Source organism: Lichenostomus cassidix, chromosome 3, assembly GCF_008360975.1.
Source record: "Lichenostomus cassidix isolate B80296 chromosome 3, HeHo_3.0, whole genome shotgun sequence".
Taxonomy (NCBI): Eukaryota; Metazoa; Chordata; class Aves; order Passeriformes; family Meliphagidae; genus Lichenostomus; species Lichenostomus cassidix.
Window position 1 is genome coordinate 78,835,817 of NC_139483.1, and position 10,945 is coordinate 78,846,761.

General features: G+C 38.6%; 1 protein-coding gene across 8 annotated transcripts in view; it reads right to left on the reverse strand.

Annotated features, from left to right (window-relative positions):
• DOP1A (DOP1 leucine zipper like protein A) overlaps positions 1-10,945 on the reverse strand; it is a 60,818-nt gene extending 49,873 nt beyond the window's left edge. For 7 of the 8 annotated variants that reach the window (XR_014851023.1, XM_085056421.1, XM_085056418.1 and 4 more), the window contains exons 1-2: positions 10,867-10,944; positions 7,202-7,332 (exon numbers count right to left, since the gene is read on the reverse strand). The gene's annotated coding sequence lies outside the window, so the exon portion shown is untranslated. Of the gene's footprint in view, positions 1-7,201; positions 7,333-10,866 lie in introns of all 8 variants that reach the window. The other variant, XM_085056416.1, reaches the window with a different exon arrangement.

The following is a 10,945-nucleotide window of genomic DNA, read 5'->3' on the forward strand; positions in this document are numbered from 1 at the left end:
AAACAAATATTAATGAATACTTAATGAATGTCCAACATCAAGTCCTATTAAAATATCCAAACAAATAACAACATCACAAGCCAAACAAAAATCCCTAGAAAATTAATGTATAAACTCTCCCAAAAAGTACCCCTTGTTCTAAACAATGCAACAAAGGGATTTTTCTTTTCTTTTTTGCTTCCTCTGGGTCCATCAGCAGAAATCCCCACCTTTCAACACACCAGCCTTTCTGCAAACAGAAGACACCTATCTTTCTGAATCACTTCCAAGCAGAAGACAAGACTGAAGGATATGCACAACAGTTACACACTATCCAAGAGGATATCTGTGCATCAACACTTTCTTTTACAAGGCTTGCTAATCCTAATCCAGTGATGCAACTCTATTTTGTTTTCATATTATTGCCACTCAGGCACAACAAAAGTACATGTTTACCAATGTTCTGTAATCTTAGGCTTTTGCAATTTGGTCAATTTATTTTCATCATGTGGTTGACTACACAAAGTAATTAAGATATTCTAGTTCCAGAAACATCACCCTTTATTTTATAGGTCATAGACTACTGTTTTAAGTAACAGAGATTCAATAACCTTTTAAAAGAAATGTGTTTTTAAGGTTACTTTCCCCTCAAGCAAATACAAGTCAATGAGAAATCCTAATGTAGCACATCTATGAAAAAGGCAGATTTGGTGCCCATTTAATGAGGGTATTGGGGGAGACCTTTTGGGATCTCTTTTGTACTTGGCTTCAGAAGAGACTTCACACTCAACAGACGCTGTTCTGTCTCGATTAAAGGGAAATAGAAAGAAAATTGCATGCAGAAGTGCAGTCTGAAGCATGACTGAAAAAACCAAACAAACCATGGAACCAGTATAAAGCTTCATTCAGCAGACTGTCTTCCAGGTATGATAAGGAAAGTTACAAGAACAAAGGAAAACAAGAAAGTGACAGACAAAATGAAAGAAAGAGCTGGATGGAAGGAGTGAATAAAAAGGCCAAAAATTACAAGCCTTCTGCACTCTTGGTTCTGATGTCAGACTAGTAACGACAGACTGTCTTCAAGACAGAACAGAAATGCAGACCATTACTTAAAACCTACGTTCTGAGTGTTGAATTCAGATAGATTTCACACTATCCCACTGGTGTAAAGCACTTAGATCACTTTTAATTTTTAAAAAAACCCATTTCATGTGGTTTTGTTTAATAATAACCATCTTTGGATTAAATCCCAAAAAAGATCAGGTTTGCTCTGAAAAATCTGTAAAACGCCAACAGATTTCTCAAAGAGACAGTTGCACAACCACCAAAGTCTAATCTCTAAAAGTAAAATTAAGAATTACCACTCAAAAAGAAGAAAATCAACATATAAAAGCTGCATAGTTCCTATTTTTCCAGGCACAATGGATGGAGAAAGAATTTGACACAGGAAATAATTCTGAGTGAAGAAAGCATCAGAATCCTTTTTATCCAGCCAAAGGATAAATGCAACCATTTATGGCCGAGCAGAAGACAGGGCTCTGCCTTCCTCAAGTGCTTGAAAGACCTGAAAGCTGAGAGTGGTCCGATAAAGGATTATCAAAGGTTAAACAAACCCAGGCAGAACACAGGGTTAACCAGGTAGCTTCCTTTCAGATTTAAAAACTAAGATCAGAACAATCTATTAATTTTAAAAACAAAACATTTTAACAGCTTTGAACAACTGTGCTTTTAGACAACTCTACCACATTGGCTGTGCAAATTTAATCATTATGAAGTTTTGTATAGAGAAAACACTCTGTTTTCTTACTACTCTATGGTTATGGTCTCATTTTTCTATCTTAAAAAAAAAGTTTCATGTAAAAATTTATGCAAAGAATGTCTTGCACAGTTTTTCCCACAATGAAATCTCAGTTTTAAACAAATCATGAGTAGGCATAATAAGTGAGGCACCCATAGAGGATACTGTGTAAATGTTATGCATTATTTTTATAAACCTGGGACTACTTTTATTCTACAATCACTAAAATTACAGGAATGCCCATTGTTACTAGTTCTCATACATAAATGTAAACTGGTTTACTGTAATTTACTTTTTGTTTAGTCTGAAGATATTCCAAAATGTAGTTTTTAATCTTTTCTATCATGTATTCTTATCAATACTTTTGTGTTCCTTTCATCTATAATAAAAATGCAGATTTAACAATATTTAATTTTACAGCTAGTATTTCAATACAATATTAAAGCTTGGTAATGTCTATCTCCTTATAAGTATCAGACCTTTATTCTTTCATGGTTTACTACTTTGAAAAAATGAGATAAGTAATAAAATTTGATCGATAAAAAAAAAAGAAAAAAAAAAGAAAAATAGCATTTTCTGCTGCACCATCAAACAGCCCATAGAATAAAACATTTATCTTGTCATTACACAATCAGCATTTGGCTGGAGGGCCAACTTTACTTGGAATGTTCTTTATTTGTTTCTCTTTTTAAACAAAGATATGAAGATTACCATCTTTTGCTTTTTTTTTTTCTGCTTTTTGTATACCAGATGAGATGAGCCAAGCTTCCCAGATTGAAGGTTAAGCCACTCTTGTGAGTCTGGCATAGGAAATCACTGATGTGATAGATAGCCATGACTTTTTAAATGGATGTCAAAAAGTTAAAATGCCTTCTGCCCCAGCAGAAAGCTTATTATCAGTGAGGAAGAAACTACTTAAGACGTACTAAAAACTTTCAAATAATTTCATATAACTATATTTAAATCATAGGTGATTGCAGAAGTTGGTCTTGACACTTACTACCTTCTACTTCACCTTCTAGCAGGGATTAAAATACAGATATCACATGATTTTGGGTACACCTGTATGCCTGTGGAGTCTTTGCACATGACTGACAAGGAAAGAAGGTGTCTGGGGCTGTGGATGTTCTTCGGCTGGGGGTTGTGTGTGGTGTGCTCCAGAGCAGCCTTCAATTCCCTTCACCAATGACGTGATATTGGTTTTCCTCTGATTCATGTTAAAACAGCACTGCAACTGCTGTGTTTCCACAGCAAATACTCATCCTTTGTAACTTGTATAACTAAGAGCCTTCTGTCTCACATCAACACAAACAATTCACCTGTTTAGGAGGCTCTAAATTTTTTAGCCAAAGAAACGTGGAGAAGAATGGTAGCTTCAACAAATCAATTCCAAAAAAGCAGCTTTTATGTAGACTCTGTTCTGATTTAATCACAAGGTTCTGATTTAATCACAAGACTTGATTCATATGCTCTCTCATCTGTTTTACCCCAAAACTCCTTTTCAGGTTTGATTTGCTACTATTCTACTCTTACATTTTTCAAGCCTCAGATAATTGCTCTATTTGTGTGCTTCACACCAACCTGCAATACTGAAATATCAGTACAGATCCAGTGGCTGATTGAGGAGCACAAATCTGCATACATCAAGTCACTTCAAGGCATCTCAAGATTTGTTCCAAGTACTGTAAGAATCTGAGCTCACAAGCTTGCTCCCTTTGAACTCCTCAGGGCTGCTGCTTCGCAATGCAGTATTTCAAGGCCTTTTTAAAACTGTTTATCATTTCAGGCATGGCTATGGGATGCACAGTAAAAGAACTAGTAGACGATTAAAAAGGAATGAGAAAAAATTCCAATTTCACTGCACTACTGCTGCTTTTTAAACTGTGTATAGTGCCCACATACTAGGCTGGCAACTGCAGAAAAACATTTGTATTTAAATAGACTCAATACAAACACGGATTTGAATACATGGAAAACAGAAGCCTTATCATTTGGTAATTTATTATGCTTTGCTTCCCCTAAGAAGCATTTAACAACATGAATAGCAAAATAAGTACTGCAAATCCCAAACTAGACTCTTCAGATAAAATTCAAATGTAGGAAATACATACATTCTTCTGCAACCACAGATAAAGATTTTCCAATTACAGATAATTACTCTAATTCCAGATTGACATTCCACAGAGTCATCTTATTCAGAATTTTTCAAACAGGCATCTCTAATGTCTTCTGAAGAGTAAGAGCCATTTGAGTTTCTTATTTTGGCCAACTGCTATTCAGTACAATAATGAAAGAAGAATTCCCCCCCAGACTACACAAACAAACAAAACTAAGGAACCCCACCTGGCAGTATTATTAATTACAATTAGCCATTATGCCATTAGTATCCTGCAACAGTCTGCAACACTTGGTAAGATTTAATACTGTGATTAGTAAATTCCCAGTACAGTTTTCAACTTAGTCATATTCACACGTGGAAACAGCGTGTTATATTTTTCCACACAAAAGACAGCATTGCTTTAGGTGTTCAAATTTCTTTCTGCAATAAAACTAAATTAAATCAAATCCCCATAATAATCTGTGAATTACCCATACTGACAACTTCTAAATTAACACAAGGGGTTTTCCTGGGAGTTATTTTCATACCAAGCAAGAACTAAATGAGAGAAAATCTGTAGCTTGTACTACAGAGGTTAGATTAGGTACCCAACTGTGCACTGTCCTTAGTTAGGAAGTAACAAAACAAGTTTATTACTTATTATACAAAAAAATCAAATTGATGTAAAAAACTCTGTAAAAAGAAACTGAGTACATTTTACTTCTCTTGCATGTTCTTCACAAAAAAAAAAAAAAAAAGAAAAAAAAAAAGACTGGAATAAACCTAAGTCTACCACTGAACACAGTCTGATGGAAGTACATCAGGTATGTAAAATGTTCTTTTTGCTATTCCTGTCATACGGTATTCCAAAGTGTGACTTACACCAGACAGAAATTTATAAAGAGAAACAAGTAACAAGCTTAAAAATTCGTAAGGAACATACAATAAGCCTTCTAAGGATTCAACTGCTTTATTTACTATTTAAGAAGACAAGTTTATAATTACAAACAAACCCTAAATGAATGTGCTTTAAAGCATAATTCTTCCAAAACAAAAACAATATCAAATCTACATCTATCTGTCAGAGCGGAGAAGAAAGTGACCAAAGACTTCTCACTGTCATTGACAAATACATATGTTTTCCAATTGCTTCTTAAAAACTGAGTTTAGGGTGACATTTTAACCCCTCTACTCAATGCTATTTTATTACAACTTCTCGATATGTAACAGGTGAACTACAAAACAGTTTGATATACTGGACTGAAATTTTGATTTTGATTCCAGACCCACCAACACAACACTATTGATTCCTTTTCTTTCAGCCCTTGAGCACTATTGCCAGCATACTGTTCAGGACTACCTTACTGTTTCTGGCAAAGTATAACAGACATTATCTTTTCTAGAGTTAAGTACTTTTGCATTTCATAAATGCCAGAATCTTACACTAGAGTCTCTACTTTTAAATTATCATTCTTCATGAGATCAAATCAAGTGTTCAGATTTCACAGATCTGAACCTAAGTCACTCAATAAATGAAAAATGATGACTTGAATCTTTCTTATAATTCAGGAGAACCATTAACTAACATATAATTTCCCCATATTTTTTCCTTTCATAGAACAAATAATTGCTGAATTATCTATGTAATAAATTATAGCTTAATCAGCATTCATTTTACACATCAAAATCAACAAAGCTCCAGATAGCCTTGCTTCTTATTCTAAATTATACAAAACATCTAACATGTCTTACTGAAAAACAGATGGTAATTTAAGTCAGAATAGAGAAAAATGGGAAAATGTTTCCTTGAATTTGTTGTTATCCTTCAACACTCACTTTCAAGTACTTTTTGGTCCCCTTCTTCTCTTTGTTGACCACTATATTTGAACATCCAATTTGTCAATCTAAATCTACAACTTGTCACTCTTTCCCTCAGATTCAATTACACATTTGAAGAAAAAGAAGTACACCTAGAATTTACCATGCACTCGTTTGACATGTGTTCAGAGTGTTTCCTCCTTAAACTTTATTTCATCTCAGCTCACAGAGTTACCATCTTTATGCACAACTTAAATTTTGGCAGCAGTGCATCCATCAAGGAAATTTAAACAATTTAGCTAAAGACATTTTAAAAATAATCTTCATTTCATTCTCCCAGCTGACATCTGAACAATACCAAATATTTCAGAATTTTTTAGAAATCATAGAATGTTTTGAATTAGAAGGGACCTTAACGTGCATGTAGCTCCAACCCCCTGCCATGGGCAGGGACACCTTCCACCAGAATGTGAAATATAACCTCCTGGACTCACCTGTCACTCTCACAATGCTGAGCCAAACAGAAACATAAACATAAAATCCTTATTCAGAAGTTAAGTGTAACATTGTATATAGTGTATCAACTCCTGTTCCCTGCACCAAAAGAAACTGTTGCCATGCTCAAAAAAAGGTTGGCTTGCATGCTGGGCTGGTACGGCCTTCTTCAGCTACCACAATCAAACCTTTCACATCATACACTGTCAGCAGTTTTCCCAACTTCATAAAGAGATCCTGAGACTGAATATTAGAAATATGGCTGTTTGGATTACTGTAAACAGGATGTGGAAGGTATTTACCTGACATAGCCACATCCATGGTAACCACAAGTCCAGCAGGCTGGAAAAAGCACTATCACAGAGAGAATGAGTGTGTTCTGGTGTGAGTGCAGCCACACTCTCCCCGTGGCTCCTGCACCACCTGTCAGCACTGCGAGCTTTGTGCTTTCCCAGTCCCACAGCAGAACTGCCCAGCTCCCACACCCACCCACAGGGCCTTGGGACCACTGCCTTCTGTGCTGTGCAGTACTTGAGCTTCAAATAGTTATCTTCTCTACAGCAGCCTGAGCACAGGAACAGGACAGGCTTCCTAAAATAAACTGCAATTTATTTTCACTTTTGTATGTTTCAGCCTTGTGCCTTCAAATGGTTCTTATACCCTCTCTGAAAAGAATTCCTTTTTAACTAGCTAGCTTTTCTTTTCCAAGCATTTACTGAGAGGAGACTTATCTTGAGGTATTCTTTTCTTTCTTGCATATTTTTTACTCTTGTCAAATTAGTAAGTCAAATTATTATGTTATACAGTTAAAATAAAGAAATAGATAAATGACAACAGCAAAAAAAGCCACAGCAAATATAACAATGAAATCAGCTGAAACCAGCATCACTTCATTTAACGCTATATTTGTACTACACTTTTTTTTAAAGGAGAGTTTGCTTTTTGCAACTTCAGAATGCCTTTCAGCTCAGAACAGAAAAAAAAAAAGAAAAAGAAAAAGAAAAAGGACTTACATGAGGTTCTCTGTCTTACATCACATTTGCAGTACTCTGCACTGAGAGAGAAGCTTTGCTTCCAGGGTAATGCCGTGCCTTCACATTGAGACTTCTCTCCAAATATTCTGATACACAGGTTAACACAGAATCTACCAAATTAACAACAAAGATTGGTGTCCTGGTAATTTATTCATTTTTTCTTTGCTCACAATAACCTTTCATTTATCCATACTCATTGTTCTAATATTTAGCTTCAGGTGGGTTTAACATTCTGTCTCCAAACAATCCTATGTCTTCTCACAAAGGCATGTCAGAAGCTTTCATATGCTTATTGTTACATTACTTGGATAACCTAATGTATTTGGGCAAGACTTTGACCTTTTTTATTATGCCCTGAGGCCTAAGATACTAGTAATTAATTAATTTCAAGTTTCAACTAATTTCTATAACTTTATTCTGATTTTAATTCTGAAATAGTATCATATGCCATGCATATATCTGCACATTATCTAGATTGTGGTTACATTTCCCAATGCATCTGGTTTCCCAGTTCTAGAAATGGATTTCAAAGGAATTTGTAAAACAGAATCCTTTTCTGACTATTCTGAAAACAGTGCCTGGACCAAAACTTGTTCACTCTCCTTACCGTCAGTAGTAAGCCAGAAAAGACACAAATAAAAGGTTGAATTCCCTCTGATTTCTGCAAATTAAAAATCAAAATAGGCAAAGCACCATTCTTTGACTTACAACGTTTTTATGCTTATATTAAACTACAAGTTTCTGATAAAAATAGGAATGTGTTGACTAGTAAAACTGTTTACAGATTCTCTTTGGTGCTTTCTTTTCATATCTTGTTTCAGTTATTGGGAGAAAATGGTTGATCCTGCAGTATTTCTTCTCCCCAGCCTCTCAGAGGGAAACATATCACTTAGTGTTTCTATTTATCATTCAGCTCCTTTTCAGCTACAAGTCAGGGCAACATGGTTATTAATCTGGAAGACAATTTATGTGCATACAGACAAATTACTTCCATTTTTCTATTTCATGCTTTAGCAGGTATCATTTAGGTAGTCTCTTTTCCATCTCAAAACAGGGTTTTTAACAACATACTTCATATTCTTGGTTTTATTCTACACACTGCAGATTTGATATAATACAGCTTCACCAAAATAAAAGGCACAAAAAAATAAAAAGGAAAATAAAAGAAGAAAATAAAAGAATAACAATAAGCATTTTCAGCCAGCCAGTCCAGCCCAAGCAGTTATTCTTAGCTAAGCAAGAAGACACTAAAGATGGACAGCAGGAACTCTGGCCAAGAGAACTAAGCCAGCAATGAACACACAGAAGCATTCTCCCTTTATTCAGAGAAAAATAACAGGAGATTACAGGCTGAGCCCACTTACACCACTGGAGTACAGTTCATTTTCTTCACAGTGGCTGCTAGGGGGCTGTGTTTTGGATTTGTGCTGAATACAGGATTGATAATACAGAGATGTTTTTGTTATTGCTGGGCAGGGCTTGCACAAGCCAAGGTCTTGTCTACATCTTGAACTGCCATGCTGGTGAGCAGGATGGAGGTGCATGGGAGTTTGGGAGGAGACAGGGCTGGGACAGGTGACCGAAACTGACTGCAGGGATATTCCAGACTACATGACATCATGCTTAGCATACAAAGTAGGAGGAAGTGGGGGCATTTGTAGTGATGGTGTTTGTTTTCTTCCCAAGTCACCGTTACATGTGATGGAGCTCTGCTCTCCTGGACATGGCTGAACACCTGCCTGCCCATGGGAAGCAGTGAATTCATTCTTTGTTTTGCTTTACTTGTGTGAGTGGCTTTTGCTTTCCCTATTAAATCGTCTTTATCTCTACCCATGAGTTTTCTACATTTTACCCTCCCCTCATCCCACAGGTGGGGGAATGGGGCTTGGCTGCTGGTTGGGGTTGAACCACGGCACGTAGCCACACTGCAATCTTACCCACACAGCTCACTGTGCCTGAGATGAGCATTTCTAACGGTCAGCCTAGCGTGCCAGTAATTTTACACAGGAAAAGCACTGGCAGGATAAGCATGGCCTAACTTGACAACATAACCATCCACTCAAATGCACAGCCACTCCACTAATGGAAGACATAAGATAACTGGTCTTTGCAAGATACTGTTTAAACACCCACAGTCGCAGGTGCTACTAACAAGTTGGGAAAGTAAGATATTCAGTAAGCTAGAAATGCAGCCTCTTCCCATCTCATTTACAGGCTGCTTAGTTTCCGAAAGTGCCAATTCTCGTGTTGATGAAAACAAAACCACAAATTATGCTGTAAACATTCTGCCTGTTTCTGAACTGACATCCCCACCTAATAACATTCATATACACTATATTGAAAATGACTGTACATTTTGGATAATCACAATATTTAGGCATCGCACTATTAGCAAAAGGCCTACTGTATTCCACCCTGTTTTTGAAAAGGTACCAACATTAAAAAAACAAACAAAAAAAAAAAACAAAAAGAAAGAGAGAAAACCTGACAGCCAGGCCTGACTAAGTATTTAACACAGACCAAACCTTGGCAGCAAAACAAAATGACTAGGATATTCAACCTTATAGCATGCCCCCTTATTACCTACCCACATCTAGCCTGTTACTATTTAGATACAGTCTTCCCAACTCTTCACACTCCTACAGCTGGAATTCAGGTATCAGTAACATTCTGCAGTAAACCTGAGAATCATAACCCTTTCACTGTTGCTGCATATTGAAAGAAGATCCAGGAGTGAAAGGGTTCTTGCAATCAGCAACAAAAACACAAGGGTTGAGTCACCCAGAATAAGCTCATCAAAACCTGCACCTCATATCTAACATACTTTAGGTCCCTTAAAGAGATAAATTGTTTAGGCTTCTCTGGTTATTGTCACAAGTATGAAAATATTATTTCTAAAAAACACTTAACACCAGCAGCTGTCATATATTTATGCTTTTCAAACTGGCATCACGAGATTTAAGGCTATGTGTGCATCAACAGATGAAATTTAACCCTGCACCACACAAACCAGGGACAGCCGTATGTCCCACGTATCCTTCCAAACACCACACGCAATAAATCCAGCAACAGCGAATCTGACCCAAAAGGGGCCCGCAGCCCCCTGGACACCCAAGGTCAAAGCAGGACGGCCCCGGCAGCCCAACGCCAAGCTCATTCCCAGGAGGGAAGATCTCCCTGAGGAAGCTGCACCGCGAAGGGCGAAGCCAGGCCCTGCCGGGGTGCGCTGCGGGGAGAGGCTCCGCACCCCAAAACCCAGCCGGGTGCGCTCCGCGCTGCGGGAGGACAGAGCCCGCAGGGGGAGGGTGGACAGGTGCCACAGGTTAATTGCTGCAGCGCCATTAACAGGCTATAACCGCTCTCCTCGGACTCCTCAGCACCTGCCCCTCGCACACAGCCCGGCATGGCCCGGCCGTCGCCCGCCACGACGGTGCCGGCGGGGAGGGGAGGGCAGAGCGAAGCGGAGCAGGGCAGAGCAGCGCAGAGGGCCGGCTCGGCTCGGCTCCAGGGGCGGACCCTCCCCAACACCGGCGCCGCGACAGGGAGGGAGGGAGGGCAGGAGGGAGGGGAGCAGCAGCCGCCGCCGGGCCGCGCTGCCTGCCCGCACCAGGATCCCGGGGACAGAGCGGAGGGAGCGGCGTTACCTGAGCGCCCCGAGCCGGAAGAGCCCGACCGCCACCGGCACCCCCGCGCCGCCCTGACAGCTCCCGGCGTGCCCCGCGC